At 44.8% G+C, this 24,800-nt stretch overlaps 1 long non-coding RNA gene across 1 annotated transcript; it reads right to left on the reverse strand.

Moving 5' to 3' along the window:
* Positions 1-906: 906 nt before the first annotated feature.
* On the reverse strand, positions 907-24,043 carry LOC121396105. Its single transcript, XR_005962824.1, has 3 exons — positions 23,981-24,043; positions 11,245-11,346; positions 907-967 (listed from the first exon to the last, which is right to left on the reverse strand). It is a non-coding gene; the product is annotated as an uncharacterized LOC121396105 (long non-coding RNA).
* Between the last annotated feature and the right edge of the window lie 757 nt (positions 24,044-24,800).

A 24,800-nucleotide genomic window follows, 5' to 3' on the forward strand; every position in this document is an offset into this window, starting at 1 on the left:
CCGACCTGAATATAATCCTCCCATCCGACCTGAAGATAATCCAACCTCTCAGAAGATAATCAAGCCACTCTGAAAACAATCCTCACAGCCGCTCTGAAGATAATCCAGCTGCTCTGAAAATAATCCTCCCAGCCGTTCTGAACATAATCCACCAAGCCGATCTGAAGATAATACTCCCAGCCGCTCCAAAGATAATACTCCCAACCCTCTGCAAATAATCACACAAAATGAGGTCTCAAAAGTAATTGCTTTATTGGGCCAAATTCCAAATTGCTTTCTTAAAGAACAAAAAATCATTATCCTATTTATCCAGATTAGCATCCAGGCAAATCCTAGCTCCCCAACTGGTAAAAATCTCCAGTACAGGTATGGTACCTGTTATCCAGAATGCTCAGGGTTTTCTGGTAAACCTTTCCGTAATTTGGATCCTCATACCTTTAGTCTACTAGAAATTCATTTAAACAATAAATAAACCCAATAGGCTTAGTTTGGATCAAGTACAATGTACTGTTTGATTATTACAGAGAAAAAAGAAAACTGTTTTTAAAATTTTGGATAATTTGAATAAAATGGAGTCTATGGGAGAAAGCCTTCTTGACATTCAGAGCTTTCTGGATTACAGGTTTCCAGATAACCGATCCCATACCTGTAAAACAAATTAAGCACGTGATCCTAGAACTACCACAATATATACAACATGAAAAAAACCTTCTGTAGAATTTTACACCAACCACATCACACTAAAAACCTAAAAAATGGGCTCTATGCTAAAAATAACTCACAATATCAACCCCCCAATATCTCCCACAGCAATGCTGGACTAAATACAAACATGTTCAGTACCGACCAAAGCCATAATACTTACCATGAGAGTGTCCCAGGCAAACGTCTTCCTCTGTCTTCTGATCTCTCTTCTATCCCTTCTGCTATATCCTTCTCTTTTCTTCTGCTTCTTATTTGCATATTCCTGATAAAGACAAATGTATGTAAAAATATCCATTAAAAAAACCTATATTATGGTTTTTTTTTTGACAACATAAACTTTTCAAATCTGCCGTCATTTTTGTACAATTCTATTTCTATAACAAGTTATAGACTAAAAAAATGAAGGGGAAAAAGATCAAATTGAAGGTCACTTTAGAAATCAACATACTTTAGGTTCCAAGTCCAAAAACTGTAGGTTCACCCCACAGAATCATAGACTTTTTTTGCAAAATACACACAATCACCAATATGAGCCCATAACCCTTTAGCCCACACAAAAACCTCTGGCTCACTGTCCTGACCTGACTCATAACACTGCTACAGTGCACTATAAGAAAACTAAACCTATGCTAACTGAGCCTCACACTTCCTACTCACTTGGGTCCTGGTTGTGGTTCTCCTGCAAGGTGGCTTCTTCAGTAGATGTTCATCCTGTGATGCACAAATGTCCCTGTGGCTTGTCTCCAGTTCTCTTCTAAACTCCACCCCTTTCTATGTGTTTCACTACTCTCACTCCCTCTAGTGGCCAAACACTATATATACAGGTAAAATAGATCCAACCCAACTCTACACTGCCATCTAGGAGCAGAAGTTGGTAATTACAATGTAATAACTTGGGAATGCCTTTAAAGACTAATGGCACACTGGGAGATATGATGCCCACGTTTCAATTTGTGCTACCATGGGTGAAACATATCCCTGAAATGTTTTTCCACTGGCCAGGGCCAGAACTAGGAGCAGGCAGAAGAGGCAGGTCCTACAAAGCAATGAAAGGGGGGCGCTGGGAGCTACCTTTAAAAATGTCTTCTGCCTTCCCCTAGCCGGGTTCGCACCACTTACTTCCCTTTGCTCTCCCCTCCCTCGTCACCCTCCCCTCCGTTGCTTTCTCTACCCACCCTTCGTCGCATTCTCCTCCCCTCCATTGCTCTCTACTTCTTTGGGTGCATCCGGGTTGTTCTGCCACCGGCAATAAAGTAAATCGCCAGTCGGAAAACATACTCGGCACTTTGTTCCCAAAATGCAACTTCAGGTAACTTAAGGAACTTTTTATTACCAGCAGGGGAAACATTTTGAGAGAGATTTGTATAAATTCTATTTTCTGTATAATCTTGTCCAGCCCTAGAAGGGATTTTGATCTCCATCTCTTAATTCTGCTAAAAACATATAAACTTTAACTTAGTTACCATCAAGTACAAGACACTGTTTTATTATTAGAGGAAAAAGGCAGTCATTTTTAAAAAGTATAGGTATTCCTTTGTACTAAGCTTTATGCACTGAATCTAGGATTTGCATATTCAAATTAGGGGTGAGAAGGGAAATCACGTAACTATTTGTCACAAAACAAGGAAGTAAAAATATTTTTTCCACTTTTTACATTCCTGTCACTGCTCATATGCAAATTTAGATTCCGATTCTATATGGTATTCGGCCGAATCTTTAATTAAGGATTCTGGTATTTGGCCGAATCCCAAATCCCTGACACCACTACACACTATGGGTGGCAACAAGACCCAGATGCAGCCGCCAGGCTGGAACTCCATGACTGGACTGCTCCACAAGATGGCGGCACAATGCTTTAAGTCCAGGCTACTATGCACCGCAATAAAGGATTGCTGGGCAGCCCTATCTGTAAAAATAGAGGCAGTTAAGACCGACCTCTCCCTCCTACAAGCTGACCTCCAGACACTGATAAAGAGGACAACTGGAGCGGAGAGAAGGATCTAAAGATTAGAGGACATGTGCAACCCCCTGGGGGTACAAGTGCACACTCTACAAAGCCAAAACCCAACCCTGGCATCCAAACTGAACAACAACGAAAACAGGCAGCTAAGGAATGCCTAAGTTTGCTTTAAGACTGTACAGAGAGATCTCAAAAAATAGGGAAGCAAAATTCAGCAGGAACAGTCCATAAATTTGCTTACAGCCTGAACAGAGTTCCCATAAAACTATGGCAGCATAGGCATTCCCCTGTAATAAGCACAATTCAGCAGGAACATTCCCAAACTTTGCTCATAATCTGTATAGAGAGTTCCCATAAAAATGACCACCATGATGATGGTCAATGTTCATGGGTCAAAGATCGTGTGCCAAATGGTATGGGACAAAGGTCATGGGTCAAATAGCATTGGTCAAATGTTTGGGTCAGAGGGCAATCCACCAAAGCATATGGCTGCAGATATCGAACCCCATGATGGTGGTCAAAGGTCATGGGTCAAAGGTCATGAATCAGGGGTAACTCCCTCAAAGCAGATGGTGGCAAGGTCATGGGTCAGAGGGGACTCTGACAAAGCAGAAGGCTGCAAGAGCCACCAAGGCAGACAAATGACAACTATTATGGTGGTCAATAGTCATGGGTCAAATGACATATATCAAAGGTCATGGGTCAAATGGCATGGGTCAAAAGAGTGTTCTATGCCAAAGCCGATGGCTGCAAGAGTGACAAGGCAGAAAAGTATACCACTCCGCCAAAGCAGAAAGCTGCAAGAACCCACATGGCAGATGAGCCTCATGATGACGGTCAATGGTCATGGGTCAAAGGTCATGTGCAAAATGGCATGGGTCACAGGTCATGGGTCAAAAGGGACTCTGACAAAGCAGATGGCTGCAAGAACCCCCACAGCTGATAAGAAAACCCCATGATGGCTGTCAAAGGTCATGTGTCAAAAGTCGAAGGTCTAATGGCATTGAAGGCCGTCCAAGTAAAGGCACAGCTGCAAATTATGTTGTGCTGATCACAAGAAGAAACTGGAGGGATTTTGTTACATTTGTGTTCGACTTCTATAGTCAGATTTTAACTTGGTGCTTACTAGCACGGTGAAGGCAGGCTGGTATCACCTGTAGCAATAAAGAGCATGGGTTAAAGGTCATGAGTAAGATACAAAGAATTTAAATTGGTGTTTACGCAAAAAGCCCTCTGTTTGAATAAGGGCACAGCTAGGAATAAGCAAACCCCATGATGGAGACCAAATTGCATGGATCAGAGGGAACTCCCTCAAAGCAGATGGTGGCAACAGCCACTAAGGCAGACAAGTGACAACCATTGTGGTGGTCAAATTGTATGGGTCAAAGGTAATGGGTCAGCAGGCACGCCGCCAAAGCAGATGCTGCAAGAGCCCACAGGGCAGATGTTCATATACTATTCATATACTACTTCTGATTTGATCGTGCACCTCTGGCTTTGTCTTGGATCGAGTGCGGGCACTGCCGGATAATATATATATATATTAGCAAAAAAGAAAACCGCACCAAACAGGACTTCATATTGTGTCAAAAATTCAAAAATGTATTTTCAACATTTCGGCTCTAGTGCTCGAGCCGTCTTCATGAATAAGAAAATTGTGTACCACCATACAAACTTAAATCCCTCAAAAGCCCGCCAAACAATGCAGTGACGTGTGTTAAGGGGGTTGAACCATTTAGGGCCCCATGATGACATCATCCGATAGCCCCATCTACTATTTAACTGTATAATTCCCAGTGTGACTTATCCAAATATAGTGACTTCAATATAAGTGCATTTTAGTGTGAACAGGCAATTGCTCGACTGTTAGAAGTACCTTTAATGGGGGGCGTGGCCTAACTGCCGATGTGAGAGCACGCATCTAGGAGAGCTCCGCCATAGACCCTGCTACAAACCCTGATTAAGCAGCACTAACTCGCTCAGAACGGAGCCACACGAGCACCTGTGGCACCCTTTACCCCAGAGGCAAATTATGGAGTACACCAAAGCGCAGAAAAGAGCGTCGGAGGCAGCATCTCACCTGGAAAAGTTTGCCCGCGAAGAGCCACAAAATGGCGGTGATGATGAGCAGGCCGCAGATCAGCCTGGAACCACTGCCGAGAGCCAGCGAGCAGAACACGAGGGCAACCCGCCAACTGACACCTGCGACCCGCCGGTAACACCAGAGCCTACGCTAGGCGACATTATGGCTGAAATCAAGTCTGCAAACACCTCCTGCACCGCACTAATACAGACCAAGACGGAGGAAATCCGGATCGACCTGTCGATCATCAAAGGCGACTTGCAGAGGCTGAGGGAGCGCACAACCGAAGTGGAAGCCCGAGTGAGTACGCTAGAAGATAACTGCCGTGACCTCCCAGAACAATATCGTGAGGTCAGAAAACTACTGTCTGACGGTCAGCGCAAGGCAGACGACCTAGAAAACCGCTTGAGGCGCAACAACCTCAGATTTGTGGGGTTCCCCGAACAGGCAGAAGGCAATGCACCAGAGGCCTTTATCGAAGGATGGCTAAAGGAGACCTTCGGAGCAACACACCTGTCAGCCACCTTTGCCATAGAGAGAGCCCACAGAATCCCCACACGAAGGTCCCCCCCAGGGGCCCCCCCCAGACCCCTGATAGCCCGTCTCCTGAACGCGAGAGACAGGGACAAAATTCTATCACTGGCCAGAACCCGGGGCCCTCTCCGCTACGAAGCGGCCACCATTTCTATATTTGCAGACTACTCAATGGAGGTACAGCGCCAGCGAGCAGTCTTTCAGAGCGGGAAAAACAGGTTACGGGCGGCAGGAATCAACTACGCCATGCTGTATCCGGCGCGTCTCCGTGTCCTCGCAGGCGGTAATACGCACTTCTTCACCTCGCCCCAGGAGCTCAACGCCTGGATGGATGCGAGAGGAATCCCTGCTTGAGACTCAGAGACCCATAGTCCCACTTAACTGTGAGTATGAGCGCAAGCTCACAACCAGCCCAGCAGTTACAACCCAGGCAACAGGGTAATACCCGGGCCGCTGGGGCCCCTGTTCTCCCCTGCTGGAGTCGCGGCACCAGCGCCCCTGAAATATAATGGCTACTATTTTTTTTTTCAATTGTCTGCCTGGCCGAGGGGGGGGAGGGGGGCTTGGTGACAACATACAGCAGAACAACCAGTGGCTGAGGCCACCCACCCCTGAAAGCCTACTCCTACCACAAGGCTAAATCACCACAATTTACTGCTTAAACAACTCAAGGGACGTAATACAGTCACCGCAAGCTGCAACCCAGTTGAGGCATAGGGGTAAAAGGCGGTCCCTTTGCTCTCCAGAAGATATCCCCAACAGACGTTGTTTAACACAGCTCACTACGGTGGTATGCTTTACCCCACATGAGATGTCTTTTCACCACTTTTTGGTTTTGGTACAAATTCTGCCCTCAGTTGGGGATTGGGCGGAAGGGGAGGGGGGTTTTAAGGGGGTAACAGGTTTATACAAGTTTACGCAGTTAGCTCAAAAATGTTTGTTTGATATGTGCAAAAATGTATTGATATTTGTATGGTATGCCCACAACTCTAAAGGAAAATGGCAGTGGCCTTAACAAGCTGGAATGTAAGGGGCCTAAATGACCCAATTAAAAGAAGGCTAGTCCTTGACTTCTTAAAATCCCATTCCACAACAATTGCCTTCTTGCAGGAGACCCACTTGGTGGGGTCTAAGACCCTGTCCCTCAAAAGGCCTTGGATTGGTTGGGCCTTCCATGCCACCTTTTCCACACACTCCTCAGGGGTTTCGATTTTGATAGGCAAAACAGTCCCCTTCAGGTTCATCAACCTTAAATCTGATCCAAAAGGGAGATATGTATTTCTCCATTGCTATATCTATACAAGCGAGGTATTGCTGGTGAATGTATACATTCCTCCCCCGTTCGAACCAACAGTGCTGCGGACCATAGCCGGCTTACTAGTGCAACATCCGCATGCACTCACTATAATAGCTGGTGACTTTAATGAGGTTTTGTCCCCTAATATAGATAGGATGCACAGAAACCAGGCTATCCCCTCGCCTTCCACTACAGTTCTGAACAGGTTCATGTCATCCATGGCGTTGTTCGACCCATGGAGACAAGCCAACCCAGACTCTCGGCAATACTCTTGCTTCACTACGTCACATTATGCTCTCTCCAGAATCGACATGGTGTTTGTCAATGCCCTAGCGATCCCAATGGTGAGGCAAACCTGTTATTTGCCCAGAGGCATTTCCGACCATGCCCCCCTACAAATACGTCTGCAATTCCCCTATAGAATTGAACGACCTAGACCTACGATTAACCCAGTCTGGTTAAATATTTTAGATAACGTGGAAGCAGTAGAGGGATACTTACAGGATTATCTGGAGCTAAACCAAAGTGTAGACCTGATTCTCCCATTTTGGGATTCCCTAAAATCCTATCTTAGAAACTCTATATCAGCTGAAATTTCAGCATACAAAGCCCAATCCCGACAAGCAGAAAGGGCCCTAGAAAAACAAGTCTCCCAACTAGATACCCAGGCCGCTGAAAACCCATCCCCTGAGGCCCTTAAGCAGCTAAGAGAAGCCCAAGAGCAATACTCGCAGTACCTAGCCCAAAAAGCCCAGCGTAAACACTTCTTCTCAAAGATCAATGTTTACGAACATGGGGAAAAACCGGGCAGGCTACTTGCCCACCTAGCAAAAGCACACTCATCCCCCCCACCCATACCAGCTCTGAGGGATCACGAAGGTAACCTTCAGTCAGACCCAGACAGAATAAAAGAAATATTGGTATGCTTCTATAAAGACCTATATGCCTCCAAACTGCAAGCCTCAGACGATGAGATAAGAACATTCCTAACCCCCTTGGGGCTCCCTAAATTGCCACGGGAGCTCAGTGACTTCCTAGAGGAAGAAATCTCCAGCAGTGAAATACAAGAGGCAATTGACTCCTTTCCCCTGGGCAAGGCCGCTGGCTCAGATGGTATACCAATCGAGCTATATAAGAGGCATGGCAGAACCCTAACCCCCCTACTTCTGAAACTTTATCGTGAAGCACTCCAACAGGGGCATTTCCCCGAATCCCTGTACGAGGCAGCTATAATTCTCTTACCCAAGCCGGGCAAAGACCCGCAAAAATGCGAATCATTCAGGCCCATATCACTGCTAACAGCCGACGTAAAAATATACGCTAAAGTCCTGGCTAAGAGATTAGGCAAAGTGATCACCGAAATAATCCACCCGGACCAAATAGGTTTCATCCCAGGAAAAACCCCGGCCCTAAACACCAGAAGACTATATCTCACTCTCGAGGAGGCACTCAACAGCACAGGCCACAGAGCTATAGCTGCGTTAGATATCGCCAAGGCATTTGACACAGTCGAATGGCCATACCTGTGGCGTGTGCTGGAGAGCTTCGGTCTGGGCCCTAAATTTATTGCAAGAGTTAAACTCCTATATAAGTCCCCTCAAGCCACGCTCCGTATTAACTCTATTTCAACCCCCAGTTTCTCCCTGACCAGGGGCACGCGGCAGGGCTGTCCCTTGTCCCCCCTGCTGTTTGCCATAGCCATCGAACCTTTTGCCCAGGCAGTCAGGCTCCACCCTCAAATCAGGGGCTTAGGTGGCAGTGGGCCAGACAACAAAATCCAGCTATACGCTGACGACACCCTGGTATATCTGGGGGACACGGGCCCCTCTGTCGAGGCCCTGATGGCACTTACGCACGACTTTGGGGAAATATCAGGGTTAATTACCAGCACCACCAAGTCAATGCTTTTCCTGGTAGACAAGCAAGGCAGAGCAGGGCCTCCAACCACCTGCCCCCTCCATATTGCCTCTGAGTTCACGTACCTAGGAGTTAAAATTGCACTCCCCCTCGATCAGTTCAAGGCACTCAACGTGAACCCATTGATAGGATGGGTGCAAGACAAATGTAAATCTTGGAGCTCGCTTCCACTGGGCCCTGCAGGTAAAATCCACCTGACAAAAATGTTCATACTACCTAAGCTCCTGTACACCCTATGGCACTCCCCAGTATACATCCCTAAGGCAACTTTTTTGAAAATCAATACGTTGTTGAACAAATTCATATGGGGCAAGTCGAGAGCTAGGCTTCGCCTCACAAACCTGATGAGAGCGAGAGACCAGGGAGGTATGGCTTTTCCCGACCTCCACCTATACTATCTAGCCGCTCAACTTACCCATATCTCACCCATGTTGCATCAGAAAATCTCTCCACCTCTCTACAACATGTGGACCCAGGCCACAAAATGTCCAGAACACCCCTGGCGAGCCCTCCTGGTGAAAAAACCCAGAGGCCCAGTCTCCTCATTATCTAAACTGCAGGGGAAAATCCTGCACCTAGCCCATGCAACAATCCGATATACGAACCTCTTGCCACAGACTCCCATATGGGGCAACGGGGTATTTCCAGGCTTAGTCCCCTTTAACCCACCCCAGGTATGGTTAGATCTAGGCCTCACCACTCTTGAGGATGTGTGGTCCGAAGGTAACGTCAGGACCTTCCAAGAACTCCTGAGCGAGAGAAACCTCCCCCAAGCACAATGGCTAATGCACCACAGACTGAGCTCTATCTTAAAATCCCAATCCTCCAAGCAACATATTCAGTTAGCAAACTCACCAATAATGGACATACTAGCGGATCACAACCAAAGGGGTAAGGTTTCTAAACTTTATAAACGAATGCAGGAAAAAACACACAATGATAGGACCTTCCCAACTAGAGAGACTTGGGAAACAGACCTAGGGGTCATCACTGATGAACAATGGAAATGGCTTTTGACCACGCCACTTCTGGTCTCCGTGTCTCCTCGCCACCACCTACAACAGCTCTACCTAATACACAGGTCATACTTTACTGTACAGAGACTATACAGAATGAAGGTACTTCCATCCCCAATATGTCCAAGGTGCGGGACAGAAATAGCCACCCTGTTGCATACACTCTGGGAATGTGCGAGCATTAGACAGTATTGGGGAGATGTCTGTGACTGGCTAACAAGGGCTGCCCCCGGGTGGAGTGATTGTTTGGCCAGGTCATGCCTACTGACTCTGGACCTAGACACTAACCTGGAATTCCCCAAGAAAGTTTTCATAACCAAAGCCCTATTCCAAGCTAGGAGAATCCTCAACCTACACTGGAAAGACATTTCCCCCCCTACTATACAGGAGTGGCACAGAGCAATGTCGGACCTTGCCACAGTGGAGTATGCAATAGGGTCCAAGCAAGGTCGCCTCGGCAAGTTCATTAATATCTGGCAATGGTGGACTGAAAATCCAAACTAAATGGAGAATGCTCTGCTCGGTGTTAGTAAGGTCTAGGCCACAGATAGGGTTGGGTGGGGCAACATAGAGCCCTCTGGAACTACAGGTCCCTTGCTGTCATCCAAACACTATTAGTCCCCAGAACTGTTGTTTATGCACCTACCTATAATTCTGTACTGTAATATGCTACCCTCCATGCATGTGAACCTGATCCTGTACTGCTAAGCATTACTCTATATACATATGACTTTGAATTGTAAAATACTATCAACCATGCATATATCTGTTGTACAACTGGTAAACAAAATAAAACAAATTTTTTTTGAGCAAAAAAAGAAGTACCTTTAATACTCACAGTTAAAAAAAGGGGGGAAAAAAATAACCGTGTCTTCTCCACTTTCCCTCTTCAGAGGGAGTAAAGCCATTGAGGTAGACGCTACGCTGGAGAGGATCCAGCTATACACATGCCTTGTATGTTGTCGCCTCCACTACAGATACGGAGAGGTGCATAGAGATGGCAGTTCCGTTGTGCTCCATGGCCATACCTTCCTTGAAAACATACTACACCTTAGAGCAGGGATCCGCGACCTTTTGGACCCTCGAGCAACATTCAGAAGTAAAAGTAGTTGGGGAGCAACACTAGCTATGAAAAATGTTCTTGGGGTGCCAAATAAGTGCCATGATTTGCCATTTGGTAGCCCTATGTGGATTGTCAACCTACATTGAGGCTCTGTTTGGCAGTGCACCTGGTATTTATACAACCAAAACTTGCCTCCAAGCCAGGAATTCAAAAATAAGCTCCTGCTTTGAGGCCACTGGGAGCAACATCCAAGGGATTGGTGAGCCACATTTTGCTCACGAGCCACTGGTTGGGGACCACTGCCTTAGAGTGTCCTGCGCTTGCCGTATTATCCGCACCACTTGGCCCGCACCTCATTGGACAATCGCTGACACACACTACCAATTAACCCTTACTGGGATCTCTATAGGTAACTCATCACTCGAACAGCTTACACCATTACCCACCAGATGTGGAGAACGGTGAGCATATTACATTGGCGTTTCTGTTACACACAATAGGCAGTGGTCATGCAATGTTCACTCAAGTACATCCTCTACCAGAGGAATCTACTCGCACTTCCTATAGGCGCTGTGTCGGCTATATTGCTTGCTCATTGTAAGTGGCATGTGGGGATTCAATAGCGCACTCTCTTAGTGTTAGTAGATGAAATGTCATCGCTATTCTTACGTTTCTTATTTCACCGGATACTGCCACACACTAGCCGAACTCTGCAAGAGGCATGTAACCATCTGTGAGCCGGATCCTCAATCGAGCGTAAATGTATAGAACCTGAAGAGCAATATACAGAAAATAGGGGATTAATTCTTACAAAAGGGAATAACAATAAAAAACAAAAAATGAAATAATAAAAAATGAAACAAAAAGGGGGGGGGAATAGGGGGGAGGGGGAGTTACATATAATTGAAAGTGTTGGCAGTGGTGTAACTAGACCACAAAGGGCCCTGGTACAGACATTTACAACTGGGCCCCCCCTAAAAGGATTGTTCGCCTATGAGTTACATTTTAGTATGATGAGAGGGATATCCTGAGACTATTTGCAATTGGTTTTCATTTTTTATTATTTGTGGGTTTTGAGTTATTTAGCTTTTTATTCAGCAATTTCAGTAGTCTGGTTGCTAGTAGTCTGGTTGCTAGGGTCCAAAGTCCCCTAGGAACCATGCATTGATTTAAATATGAGACTGAAATATGAATAGGAGAGGGCTTAAATACACAAATGAGTCATTAAAAATTAGCAACAACAGTTAATGTAAAAGTTACACGAAAAAAGGACATTAGAAGTCACTGAGGGGTTGTTCTGTGACCATAAAAAGGCTCAAGACTGCAGGCTGAGTTATACAGGGAACTCTGAGTATCACTCATGTATTATAAGGGATAATGTACCCCCTACTGTAAATGATAAGGATATTAGAAGTCACTGAGGGGTTATTCTGTGACCATATAAAGGCACAAGGCTGCAGGCTGAGTTATACAGGGAACTCTAAGTATCACTCATGTATTATAAGGCATAATGTACCCCCTACTGTAAATGATAAGGATATTAGAAGTCACTGAGGGGTTATTCTGTGACCATATAAAGCATATTCTAGTACCATATCGACCACATAAACTACAACTGCCAGCATCATGAACCAGCAGGTGGAAGAATTTGCCCAGGGTTATATGGCAACACTTCAAAGTTCTATAAAGAATCACAATATTTATATTAAAAAAAAAACCCTGGGTGTCCCAGTGCAACTAGCAATGAGCTCCCTGGTGCCAGGGCCTGGACTGCAGTCTGCAGAAACTTTTCCCTCTCCTGCTGTAGCAGCGCTAACCCAGGGACCGTCTTAGTCAGTGTGCCCACACACCTGCCATTCATCTCAGGCTGCAGGCACAAAAAGACTTTGTACCAGAACACAGACAGACACACACACACACACAGCACACAAAGGCTGAGAGAAACTTACCCCATGCACCTGAGGTCTCTAACGCACAGGGGTGCTTCACCAATGAGGCAAGTTGAGGTGGTACTAGGTACCAGGGGCAGCAAAAATGCTGCTCCTGGTACTTTAAGAGCGAATTTCGGGGGGGGGGGGCAGCAGCAATGGCTGCTGCCTCAGGTGGCGGAGGGGCCAGGATCGCCCCTACTAACGCATCAGGGATGCCCCTCCCCCTAGTATAGCGGCAGCAGCTCCTCCATGTGGGTCTGCGTGATAGCCAGTGCCTGTGTAAAATGGAGGAGGTGGGGAGAGAGATGAGAAAAAAACAAATTCCCACTCCGAGAATGCCTGTGCTTCCACCAGCATTTGCCATGATATCATGACGGACCCGCCCCCTGCTTGCGCTTCCCAGCGTAGCCTGGAGACGGGGGAGATCACATGCAGGAGCTGAACTGAAGCGGAGGCGGAGCTACTGTCACTTGAAACTCCCGGTGTGCAGGCTTTGAAGGGACATTGGTGGAGGAGGAATAACAGAACTTCCTGCTTCCTTCCATCGCTGCCCGATTGGACGAAGCATGCCACTGCCACCAATGATGTCACACGAAAATACAAGTAACTTAATTCCTTTTCTGGGACGCTGCGGCGCCTGAGGGCCCCATAAATGGGGCAGGGGTGTGGGGGCCCTGGTACAGCCGCACCCGCGGTAGTTCCACCATTGTAATAGGGGAAAAAAGAGAAATTTATAGGAAGGCCGGTATTTTTTTCCAGAAAAGGTGGCAACCCTAGCAGGCTGGTATAGCTATTCTCAGTAAACTCTCCCATCTCATCTTATTTGTAAACAATGTTTCTTCATAAGCATTTTCATAAGCATCTTTTCATAAAATATCTTTCTAACTTGCATGTGTTTCCCCACTACTGCTGCTCCTGAATCTGGTGCTGCCAAACTCAGGCATGGCTGAATACAAGGGAGGGCAGAGACCTGCAGGATTTCATATAGCATGCAGGGCAGTCTGCAAAAACATGGCACCGCCATTTTGAGAAATTTGTACTCTGCCTTGCAGCTGGCAACATCATATCCTACTGTATCTTGTGGGCAGGATGTGGTAGCAGCCATACGCTAGCCAATACGATACCGCATCTGACCACTTGGCTCACACACTGAACTTATGGATAGCCTACAAACCATTTTTTATGTTCTGTTTTTAAAGCTTATGGTGTGAGCCAGGACTACCATCAGTGAGGTTAGAGCCTCTGTCTATGCGGGGTACTTGGACTGTAGGGTTGCCACCTGGCTGGTATTTTACCGGCCTGGCCGGTAAAAATGACGATTGATCCCAATGTTATTAATAGGGAAAAAAGATAAATATATAGGAAGGCCGCAACCCTATTGGACTGCCATATAGTGGTGGGATTTGGGCGGGACGGGGTAGGTGGGTTTAGGTGGGCTGTGTATGGCAGATTTGGTCTAAACAATTGGAACAGCGGGAAGTGAAGAGGAGCTGCGGCTCCTCTTTGTTTTGTTATCTGCAGGGCTGGAGTCTGTACATAAATCCTTCGACTCCTACTCCTCATTTTATAGTACTTCCAACTCCTCTGTTTTTAAACTACATAAACCAAAAAAAAACTTGTATTGAATATTAAACCTCGCATATAACTGTTAATCCAAAATAAACTAAAGCTTTTGGCGACTCCAGATACCCAAAATTCCTCCCAACTCCGACTTCACAGCTCTGCTTTTCTGTCTATGCACCATGTTCTGGCCTGTACATTGGCAGATTAAAAGTGTACATAATGTACATGCAAAATGAATAAAGAGTAACCCATACTGGGATTTGGTGGGTTTCCTTGGTGCAGCAGCCATGGGGTCCGCAGAAAAGTTTCCAGGGGGGGGGCAAGGAAGAAAACATATTTCACAATTTACTAGTACCCACATTTTGGTTTTCACACAAACCTAACAACAGCTTTTCTATAAATATTTCGAGTAGTAACTGTTGCACATGTATAGCATTGCCATTCTGTTAGTGACACAAACTCCTTGTTTGCCAGGACAACACTTGGTATTTTCTACTTTCTTAACAAAATTACTAGCCAGAGGTTTGTAGAAAGTTATTCCCTCTAGAGTTCCTGTTACAACTAGATACATACAGTGATGCCTCCATTTTACATAGCCTCATTTTAAGTATTTCCATATGTTATACAACTTTTTGTGGCCCCACGGTCCCACCAATATTTAATGCATAATACGTTTCACTGACTTTACACCATTTTTCTGGTCCATTTTTTTACATATGGCAACAGAATATCCTCTATTATGACGTGTGTGTGTGTGAGAGAGGGAGTGTGTGGAAATATTATGCAACAAACAATTTGGTTTTCTCGCAGTCCTCATAAAAGGAAGCACTGCATGCAAACACTGCAGCATTCGCAGCATTAAACATTCGCAGCATTAAAGCCCGAACAACCAGGCCGCGCGAAAGCTTTTTTTATCGTCAACTCACTGCCTGCCCTCCCACTACATTCCAGATACACCTGAACTGGGAACTGAACTTTGTGAACTGTTCATTTATTTGCACAATTCTAAAGGTTTACACATGTATATATCCAATTTCTGCCAATATATTGTACATTTCAAATGTTTAAATATATATTGTGTATTCTATGTGCTTTTTTGTGATATATACTAGCTGGAGCCACGTCGTTTCATCTCACTGTGTATCCGTATACTGCTGAGATTACAATAAAGTTTAGTTTGACTGTCCTTGTCAGATTTAATTAGAAGGTGGATGCCTTCCTCAGCACCTGCTACAGTATTGTACATACAAAATATCTGCGGTTTCCAGAAACTGCTACTGATGTAGGTGCCGTGTTATCTCTTGGAGAGGACAGGGGAGTATTTATATTAAGAAACCCGAGGGCCTGTGCCTAAGGCGGCAGGTTTTGGGGGGCGGCCCTCGGGTGCCTATAAATGTAGTTTTTTAAATTAAAAAAAGGTTAGGGTGCACGGCTTAGGGGGAATGTTTAGGCCCTTGCTGGGTCTGCTGCACCCTACTAAAGCATATTTGTTGGGTGCAGCTCTAGTCTCAGTCTCTATAGACAAGTAACAATAGGCTGTGGCAATAGGCTGCAAGCGTCAAGGGATACTATGCCTTTCTATGTCTATTTAAGCCTCTGCCTGGATGCTAGGGAGGTAGAACATTTGAACAAGAAAATTATTCCAATTTAAACATAAAGAGCTGCAAAAGAGTAAAGTGAAAAAACAGAATAATACTGTCTGCCTCAGTGATCCCATAACTGTATCTCTCTAGCCACTGCTAAACTACAATTCCCAGCATTCAAAGCCAGAACCAGTAGCAGAGTTGTAGCTGATGGGCTAAGAGAGGAGATCTCAGCAGGACCTTCCTTCATTGGGCATGGGAGAGTCCAGTCAGCGACCAGTGAGTTCTGATGGTGGCCCTGGTTCTATGACTGCTTATGTTTAATGTCTATTTGTTGTATTTTCATAAATGCACATGTGTGTGACTGATGTGATTGGCTGCCAATTACTGGTATATCATGCCTTACTTGAGGATGACATCACTCCCAGCTCAGCACTGATTGGCTGAAAGCTTCCAGGGAAGGTGACTTAACAGCTCAGGCACAAGTGACCAGTATTTCATTTCTGGATTCAGAGGTAAGTGGAACATACTTTATGGGGGGAGGGGGGTATCAATAATACAAGGGGATAGTTTGGGCAGTGTGGCTTCCATGATTTATAGTAGTGCGGGGACTAGAGCCAGGCCCGGACTGGCAATCTGTGGGATCTGGCAAATGACAAAAGGGCTGCTGTAAGATGCCATAGACAGTCACTATTTATTGGGCTGCTGGGGGGGCTATGAGGGCCTATGTGTGTCTCAAATTCCAGGGCCATTTTTAAATCCCAGTCCGGACTTTAGTCTAGAGCCAAAGCTCCCAAAATTGCCCCACTATTGCCTGCTACTGTAATTGTCTGGGAAGGTGCTTGTCATGAAATTGTCCATTGGAGATGTCAGTTTATCTTTCCAGTTCCATCTTTTCCAATTTCATTGGAAAAGGGGGGGGTATTTTTGGTTATAAGCCACCAGGGAGTACAAATGGGTATAACTACAAGGAAGGGTACAATCAATGATGGGGCCTTGAAAATGCCCCTTCCCAAACTACTAAAACTTGTGGGTGCCAAAGTACCCAAAATCTGCCTGTGTGCCATTGCTAAGGGGAATGAGACAACATGAGAACTTGCTGTCCCACCAACTCTAATCCTGTGCTTATCTAGCTGTGCCTTAACTACAATTCCCAGCACCCCCTGTGGCCTGTAGTTATAGAATATAGTATGTTTGGTATTTCTTGTTTACTTGTTACAGCTTTTGAAGTGTTAGACCATATACTCAGCTGCTCTTTAGCTGTAACTGTCAACTGCCATTTTTCCAACTGCCATTGGCCAACTGTCCCACTCATCACTCATCCTAGTGGCCTCAGCATTAGAGTAGATGATGGGTAAGGGAGGACCTGAGAAGAAAGACAAGTAGCACAAGCCTAGAATTAGGGTGCCTTGTGTTATGGGTGCAGGGGCAATGATCAGAGCTTGACTGGTTATGAAAAGCCCCAGTGGGCCCTTTACTCACCTGGGCCTCTAATGGGAACCAGTTTCTTCTGCCCCTATTAAACCCCGCCAGTAACATACAGCTTTACAGCAATGGCACAGAGGGGGATTTGGGATTTGATTGATGACTCCCGTTCAATTCTAAATTCAATTTAATTGAGCCCTGGTGAAAGCAATTGGCAAAGAAATGAATGAGGGTGATTCCAAGTGTTCATTTAACTATTAGTTTGTGCATTGTATCACCAGGACCCAACCTAGATTAGCAGGGGTGTCTAGGGCCCTTGATTGCACCAATAAATTCTGTCTCTCCCAATCAGCTCCTTTATTCTATTAAAGTTGCTGCTGATTGGTGTTACTGGTTATTTATAAGGCACAACTATATCCAGTAGAGCAGTATTGAACTATTAAGGGAAATCCAGTATATACAGATATATTTATGGCAGAGAGGGTTCAGTTCACAATCTCTTCTCTCTCTTTCTCTTCCCATAAAGTGAAATACGAGCGATTCCTAGTGATTTCCAGTGATTCCTAGTGATTCCCAGCGATTCCTAGTGATTCTCATCGATTCCCAGGAGCAGAAGGAGAAAGAAGAAACACAAAAGTCTTTTTAAAGACTATCAACGTTCATCAGGAGCAGAAGAACAACTTGCCCAACCCATTGCGGGTTATTTGGAAGAAGGTAAGGATCCAGGGCCGCCATCAGGGGGGGACAGGGGGGACAAGTGTCCCTGGCATGAAGGGGGGCCCAGCAGTGCTGCACTTTTGAAAGAGCTGGGCCCCCTTGAGAGCGCCCGAGCCATGTGGCCATTTTTCAAGTTCCGAACAGCCGAAATGCGGAAGTGCCAAAAAGCCGAGCAGCCAAAGGACCCGAAGTCATGAAAACAGCCGAAGCCGAACTCCCGAAGCGGCGAAAAGGCCGAAGTCATGAAAAGAGGCGAAGTTTAAGTCCTGAAGCCATGAGTTCAGTTTTACTGAACACCAATTTGTGTTTTATTTTTTAAATCCCCTGGCCACCAATGTTTTATTATAATATTCTAGAGGCCCCTGCCACCAATGTTTTTTTAAAAAATATTTTTTGGGGCCCCAATTTTTTTTAACTTGTAAGGGGGGCTCTGTCACCAATGCTTTTTAAAAAAAACATTTATGGGGGGGCCATGGCGCCAATGTTTTTTTTTTTTAACTTATAATAGCGTTTTATAACTTGGCTGGGGGGTTACTTTTTTAGCGCTGATTTTTAGCACTATTTTCTTTAACTTATAATTGCGTTTTATAACTTGTGTGTGGGGGGGGGTTACTTTTTTAGCGCTGATGTCTGTGTGGTCTTTTAACTGTGATGTGGAGTGGGTGGTATCTAGGGTGGGGCTCGGGCGCAAGTGTGGGCAGGGCCCAGGGGGCAACGAAAATTTTGTTGTACGGGGCCCCGTGATTTCTAATGGCGGCCCTGTTCCCATCTGTAATATGTATTAAACAGTAGATGAGGCTGAAAAAAGACACACGTCCATCAAGGTCTACCTTTTGTGTAACTGCTGATCCAGAGGAAAGTAGGGCCCTGACAGAAATAATGGGCTGATTTGTGGACCAAATAAAATGGGATGGTATTGTCTTAAAATGGGGACATGGGGAGCTGGTGGGGAGGGGCATTCTATATACATAAGTTAGCATTTGTTTCTAATTGGAACCATATTAAAACCATAGTTTCTGAATGAAAAGGGTTCTTATTAAATAAGGTGTAAATATGCTGCTGTGTTTACCTCTTTATTGTGTTTATTTGGGGGTCTTACATCTTTACGTTAACTCTAACCTTCCCAAATCTCTATTTTATATTACAGGAACATCAAAGATGGGCATGAGTGCAAGTAGCCGGCAATACTACCAGTGGCGCTTTGAAAAGGTAAAGGTGCTCACAGCTAATTTCCTCATTTTATTTTCTGACTGCTGCGAAAGGTATCCAAGGGGCTAAAGGAGGGGCTAACCCAATGCTAAACATGTCATATCTTCTGTGTAAATACAACGAAACAGAAATTTGACAGGGTTTAGCATAGTGTGTGCCCTGACCTCAATGTTTTCTTGCTTCTTACATTTTTCTAGCCCGCACCGTGGATCTCGCCTGATCTGGACATCTTTGAGATCAGGGATTTTGAGGATCCACTCGCGGGCCCTTATCTCGAGTGCATCAGGGACAAGATCACCTTTGACATCAGGTTTGCACTCTACGATCTGTGGATGGCCAAGGACTGCGTGAAGATCACAAAATGGTGGAAATTACACCTTAAGAACGAGTTCTGGCAGGACTACAGATACATCAAGGCCCACCTGAAACACCTCTACAAAGAGCTAGAGAAGATCAACAAGGCCATACTGATTAAGAACAATGAGAGATATTCAGGTGCAGTATATAATCCATCCTTTTCTTTCCCACACTTGGCTTAATCACCTGATTTGTGCTTAATGTGCTCCTAAGTCCTAAATATTACAGGTGTGGGATCCGTTATCCGGAAACCCATTATCCAAGAAGCTCCGAATTACGGAAAGTCCATCTTCCATAGACTTCATTTTATTCAACTAATCCAATTTTTTTTAAAAATGATTTCCTTTTTCTCTGTAATAATAAAACAGTTTCATAACCTTGATTCCAACTAAGATATAGTTATTGGAAGCAAATTCACCCTATTGGGTTTATTTAATGTTTACATGATTTTCCAGTAGACTTGAGGTATGAAGATCCAAATTACAGAAAGATCCGTTATCCAAAAAACCCCAGGTCCAAAGAATTCTTGATAATAGGTCCCATACCCCTATAAGGACTTTACAGGAATATCACTTGCTAAGGTGAAAAAATACGTAGTCTGAGTTATCTTGTTTGGTTTTACAGGTGGTCCTCGGATCAACTCGGCCAATGATACCAGCACCACCAGCAGTTTCCTCGGTACCAAATACCGATGTACCTCAGTCTAGGCACCACATCCTCAGGAAACAGCAGTAACTATGGGACATCTCAATTCCACCAGTGATGCCCCCCTTTCATCCACTGCACTTTCACCAGCGGTGCTTTCAACCACTGTAGTTCCACCAGTGGTTCCTCCCCTTTATCCAAAATATGGTGTTATACACAGGGACTCCTTTAAGCCACTTGGTAGACCCTGCATTCCTTTTCATTGCATCCCTCCAATGGAATGGAAAGGAATGCAGCATTCATCGTGCGGCTTAAATGTGCCCTTGTTTATGCTGCCATATTCCCTTCTCTTTCTCATCCTTTCACTGCAGTCCCTTACCTTACCATATTCCCCCCCCCCCGCTTCCCTTGATTCTATTTGGCGCATTGATCGTGGGAGCAAATCCGATCGCCTTTAAGGGGTCAGGAAGGAATTTTTCCCTCTAGTGAAGGAAATCCGCTTCTCAGAGGTTTTTTGCCTTCCTTACGATCAAAAAGCGCAGTTTATCTAATTATTAATAAAGCTGTGAATTACACAGATTAACCACAATGTCATTGTGTGTATCTTTATTGTGGGTATTGGGATAGGGATTTGGCAGGGATAACATATAGAGGGGGAGGGAGAGAACTTAGGATAAGGCTCTTATAGAGCAGGAAATGGTTATGTTTCTCTTTGGTTCCTAAAAATGAAACGGAAACAACATAAAACTACTGTGTTAGTCCTACTATCCTCCTTAGGACTTTTAGGAACCTATGTAATACTGAGAGCCAATACACATCCTTCCCAAATCTCACCCTTACTGGCCTTCGGACAACTTCTCCCTTTGGAAAAGTGCCGGCTCCATACAGCAGCGATCCTAGAGGGGGACGGGCCCTGGTGCGTGACACGCAGCTGTGACCCGCTGCCCTCCGTACGGCCGCATTTGGCCGCATTTTCAGCGGCGAACGGACTACCGGGGGGCCCTGAGGGGGTGCGGGCCCTGGCCCGCTCGCACCCCCTGCTCCCCCGGTAGTCCCGCCACTGAGTGTTGGTGAGTTAGGCACAACCCTGGATAATGTGCTCTTATCTTTAAGAGAATGTAGAGGAGGTTACCCAGCAGCTACAATGTAACACCACCACCAAATAGATTATCAATACAAGGACTATCTTACATAATTGCAACATATTAGGGTAATAAATATAAGCACATCAACAAAGTCTCATTATTGTGTATCTTTTCTTATGTCTTATCTATGAAGGAAAATTATCAAGTTCTTTTGTAAGCATGAAGTTCAGCATTAATTCTAGTTACAAGCAGAAAGGGGTAAACTCCAGTAATCTCTCTTTTCTTAGTCCTTCTGAGGGTATTATATAGCAAACTGTCATATAAAGGGAGACATCGCCAGGGTTTCATTAAGTCCTCTAGGAGCCACCACATCCAATTTATAGATCCACATTGACTCTTTTTGTAACAATAGTAGATCCCTGTTGCCTCCTCTCCTTGGGGCTGGCACATGGTCGATAAGCATGTGTATAAATTGAGGTAAGGAGTGTCCAAACTTCAGCCAGTGTTTCGCCACTGGCTGGTCAGCCTTTCCTGTGGTTAGGGCAGCCCTGATGGTGCTTCTGTGGTTATTCATCCTCTCCCTGTAGGTCGTGGATGCTTTGCCTACATAGTGCAAGCCACAAGAGCACTATGCTATATAGACCACATGGTCCGACTGACAGGACAGTCTATGTCTGATCGTGAACTTGCGTCCCGTCCTAAGGTGTGTAAAAAAGGTTCCTTGTGATATCCCGCTACAAGTGAGACACCCTGCACACTTGTAGCAGCCATTTTTGAGTGGTTTCTCCAGCCAGGTCCTTCCCTTAGTTGTCTTATCCGGAGGCACATCTTTAATCACTAGCAGGTCCCCAAGGTTGCGTCCTCATCTTTAGGCCAACAGCAGCCTCTTTTTATCCAAGAAAGAGAGATGTGGATCCGAGTTGATAATCTCCCACCTACTATTCAACGCGTTTTTAAACGGTACACTTATGGTACTCCAGTTGTAAATATTAGATCTGGTTGGGGGGTCTCATCTCTCTTAGACAGCAGAAGTTCCTCCTGGGTTCTAAGTATCGCTTTCTGTAGTTGTTCCTGTATCAATCTATTCGGGTATCCCATGGATTCAAACTGTTGCGCCAAATTATCCAGTTGTACTGCTGCGGTGTCTCTGTCAGTATTGTTCCTAATAACTCTGAGGAACTCCTCAATATGGTGGCGCATTCCTTTTCGCGGGAAGCAGAGAACACCACGCCAGCAACAATGCTTCAGCAATGGCAGCATAGGTATTCCCCTGTACTAAGCACAATTCAGCAAGAACTGTCCCTAAGTTTGCTCATAGCCTATACAAAGAGATCCCATAAAACTATGGCAGCATAGGATTTCCCTTGTACCAAGCACAATTCAGCAGGAACAATCCACTACGTTTGCTAGTTTGCTCATAGAATCTACAGAGAGATTGCATAAACCTATGGCAGCATAAATATTCCTCCTTACTAAGCACAATTCAGGAGGAGCAGGCCCTAAGATTGCTCATAGCCTGTACAGAGAGATTCCATGAATCTATGGCTGCATAGGTGTTCCCCCGCTGTATTAAATGGATACTGTCATGGGAAAACATGTTTTTTTCAAACGCATCAAACATGTTTTCCCATGACCGTATCCCTTAATCACAATTCAGCAGGAACAGACCACTAAGTTTGCTCATAGACTGTACAGGGAGATCCCATAAAGTTGTGACAGCATAGGTATTCCACTGTACTAAGCACAATCCAGCAGGAACAGTCCCCTAAATTTGCTCATAGCCTGTAGAGATAGATCCCATAAAACTATGGCAGAATAGGAATTCCCTATACTAAGCCCAATTCAGCAGAAACAGCCCCTAAGTTTCCTCATAGCCTGTACATCGAGATCCCATAAAACTATGGCAGCATATGTATTCCCCTGTACTAATTACAGTTTAGCTGGAACAGTCCGTAAGTTTGCTCAAAGCCTGTACAGAGAGATCCCTGTATAACTCAACCTGCAGCCTTGTGCCTTTATATGGTTATAGAACCCCGGGCCAGTGCCCAAGGCCCACCCCAGATTCTGCCAAGCCCACACCACAGTAAAAAGCCCACATAGACATCAGCGCTAAAAACTAACCCCCCACACATAATTTATAAAAAGCCACTGGTGGTCAGGACCACCCTACAAGTTAAAAAAAATCATTGGTGGCCATAAAAAAATACAAAAACCTTTGCACCAGGATCCCCAAAAAACTCTCTAAAAAAACATTGGTGGCCATGGCCCCCCTCTTAAAAGTTAAGAAACATTGGTGATCAGGGGCCTCATAGATTATTTTTAAAAAAACATTGGTGGCCTGGGGCCTATATAGTATTAACATAATACCATACCTCCCAACATTTTGGAAATAAAAAGAGGGACAAAAAGTTGGTGCAAATATTTTTTGACCACGCTCATTTTTGTGGCCACACTCCCTAATTACCATGTTCATTTTACAAAATTTGTCGGGTTATAAAAGTTTGAACATACTTCTGTGTTTTTTTCAGTTATTACAGTTTTGCTAATGAAGGTGAATTTCCCTTTAAGCTGTGAGTCCCAAGGGACCTGTTGTCTTATATTGTTACAAATACTTATTTGCGTATCTCAAAATTGTTACAAAAGTATCTTATCTGCTGCTCTGGCTGTTCTGGGCTCTCTGCCAAAAGTCAATTAAGTTAGCAACTTTGTTTCTTTTTCTGGCTGTTCAGTGCACAGAAAAACTGGACTTTCCAGTACAAACGAGGGTCTGCGGGTTGAGCAAAAGAGAGACTGTCCCTCTAAAAATGGGACAATTGGGAAATATGTAATACATTAGTAGCCAGGGGTTTAATAAAATAAAAAACATTGTTCAGTGGACCTTACTCCTTACCTGGCTTTGGGTCCTTTCGAGGCTTCAGGACTTCAACTTCGGGTCTTTTCGTGACGTCAGGTCTTTTCGCAGCTTTGAAGACCCCCTCCACATGGTCTGTCATTTCAGGTACTGCAAAATCAACACATTTACAGCATTAATTTGTGTGGCAAAGATAGAAAAATGTACATTCACCCAATAAAATATATATTTTCAGAAAGTAGACATTCCCCTGAATCCAAATTGGGTGTGCATGTCTTTCTACTCTGAAGCACCAAGCTGCGAGCCTTAACTAAATTTGGCGATTTTGGAGATAGTTATGAAAATCACCTCATAACTTCTACCTTGCAGCATTTTACCTGCCACATACTATTAGGTAACAAGATAAAACACCCTAAATACGAAAGCCTGGGTCCCCTGAAAAGTTTGATACCCAAAATACTTAGATTTAATGAAGTATATAACATGTAAAGACCCCAAATCTACCTTGTGCATACTTTTGATGTCTTACACTCATTTATAAACATTGGCAGATTTATGTGGGATAAAAGTTACAAACAATTAGAGGCCCCAGTTCTATAATCCCACGATTAGGACAGCACATGCTGTTACACATATACTTTCTCTAGAGTAAACCGGAGCTCCTCCCCAGATGGTTTGTCCTCAGGTTCACAACCATTCCTACGCTCTTTATATATTTTAACTATACAGAAGTAATGTTTTAACATACTATCCGGTGGTATGAGCGCGCTACTATTATAATCTTAGCAAAGGGGAACTATCCCTTGCCACACACCCCTTCTACATCTCCTCTTGAACTCATCTACCCCACCCCTTTCTT

Source organism: Xenopus laevis, chromosome 7S (genome assembly GCF_017654675.1).
Source record: "Xenopus laevis strain J_2021 chromosome 7S, Xenopus_laevis_v10.1, whole genome shotgun sequence".
Taxonomy (NCBI): Eukaryota; Metazoa; Chordata; class Amphibia; order Anura; family Pipidae; genus Xenopus; species Xenopus laevis.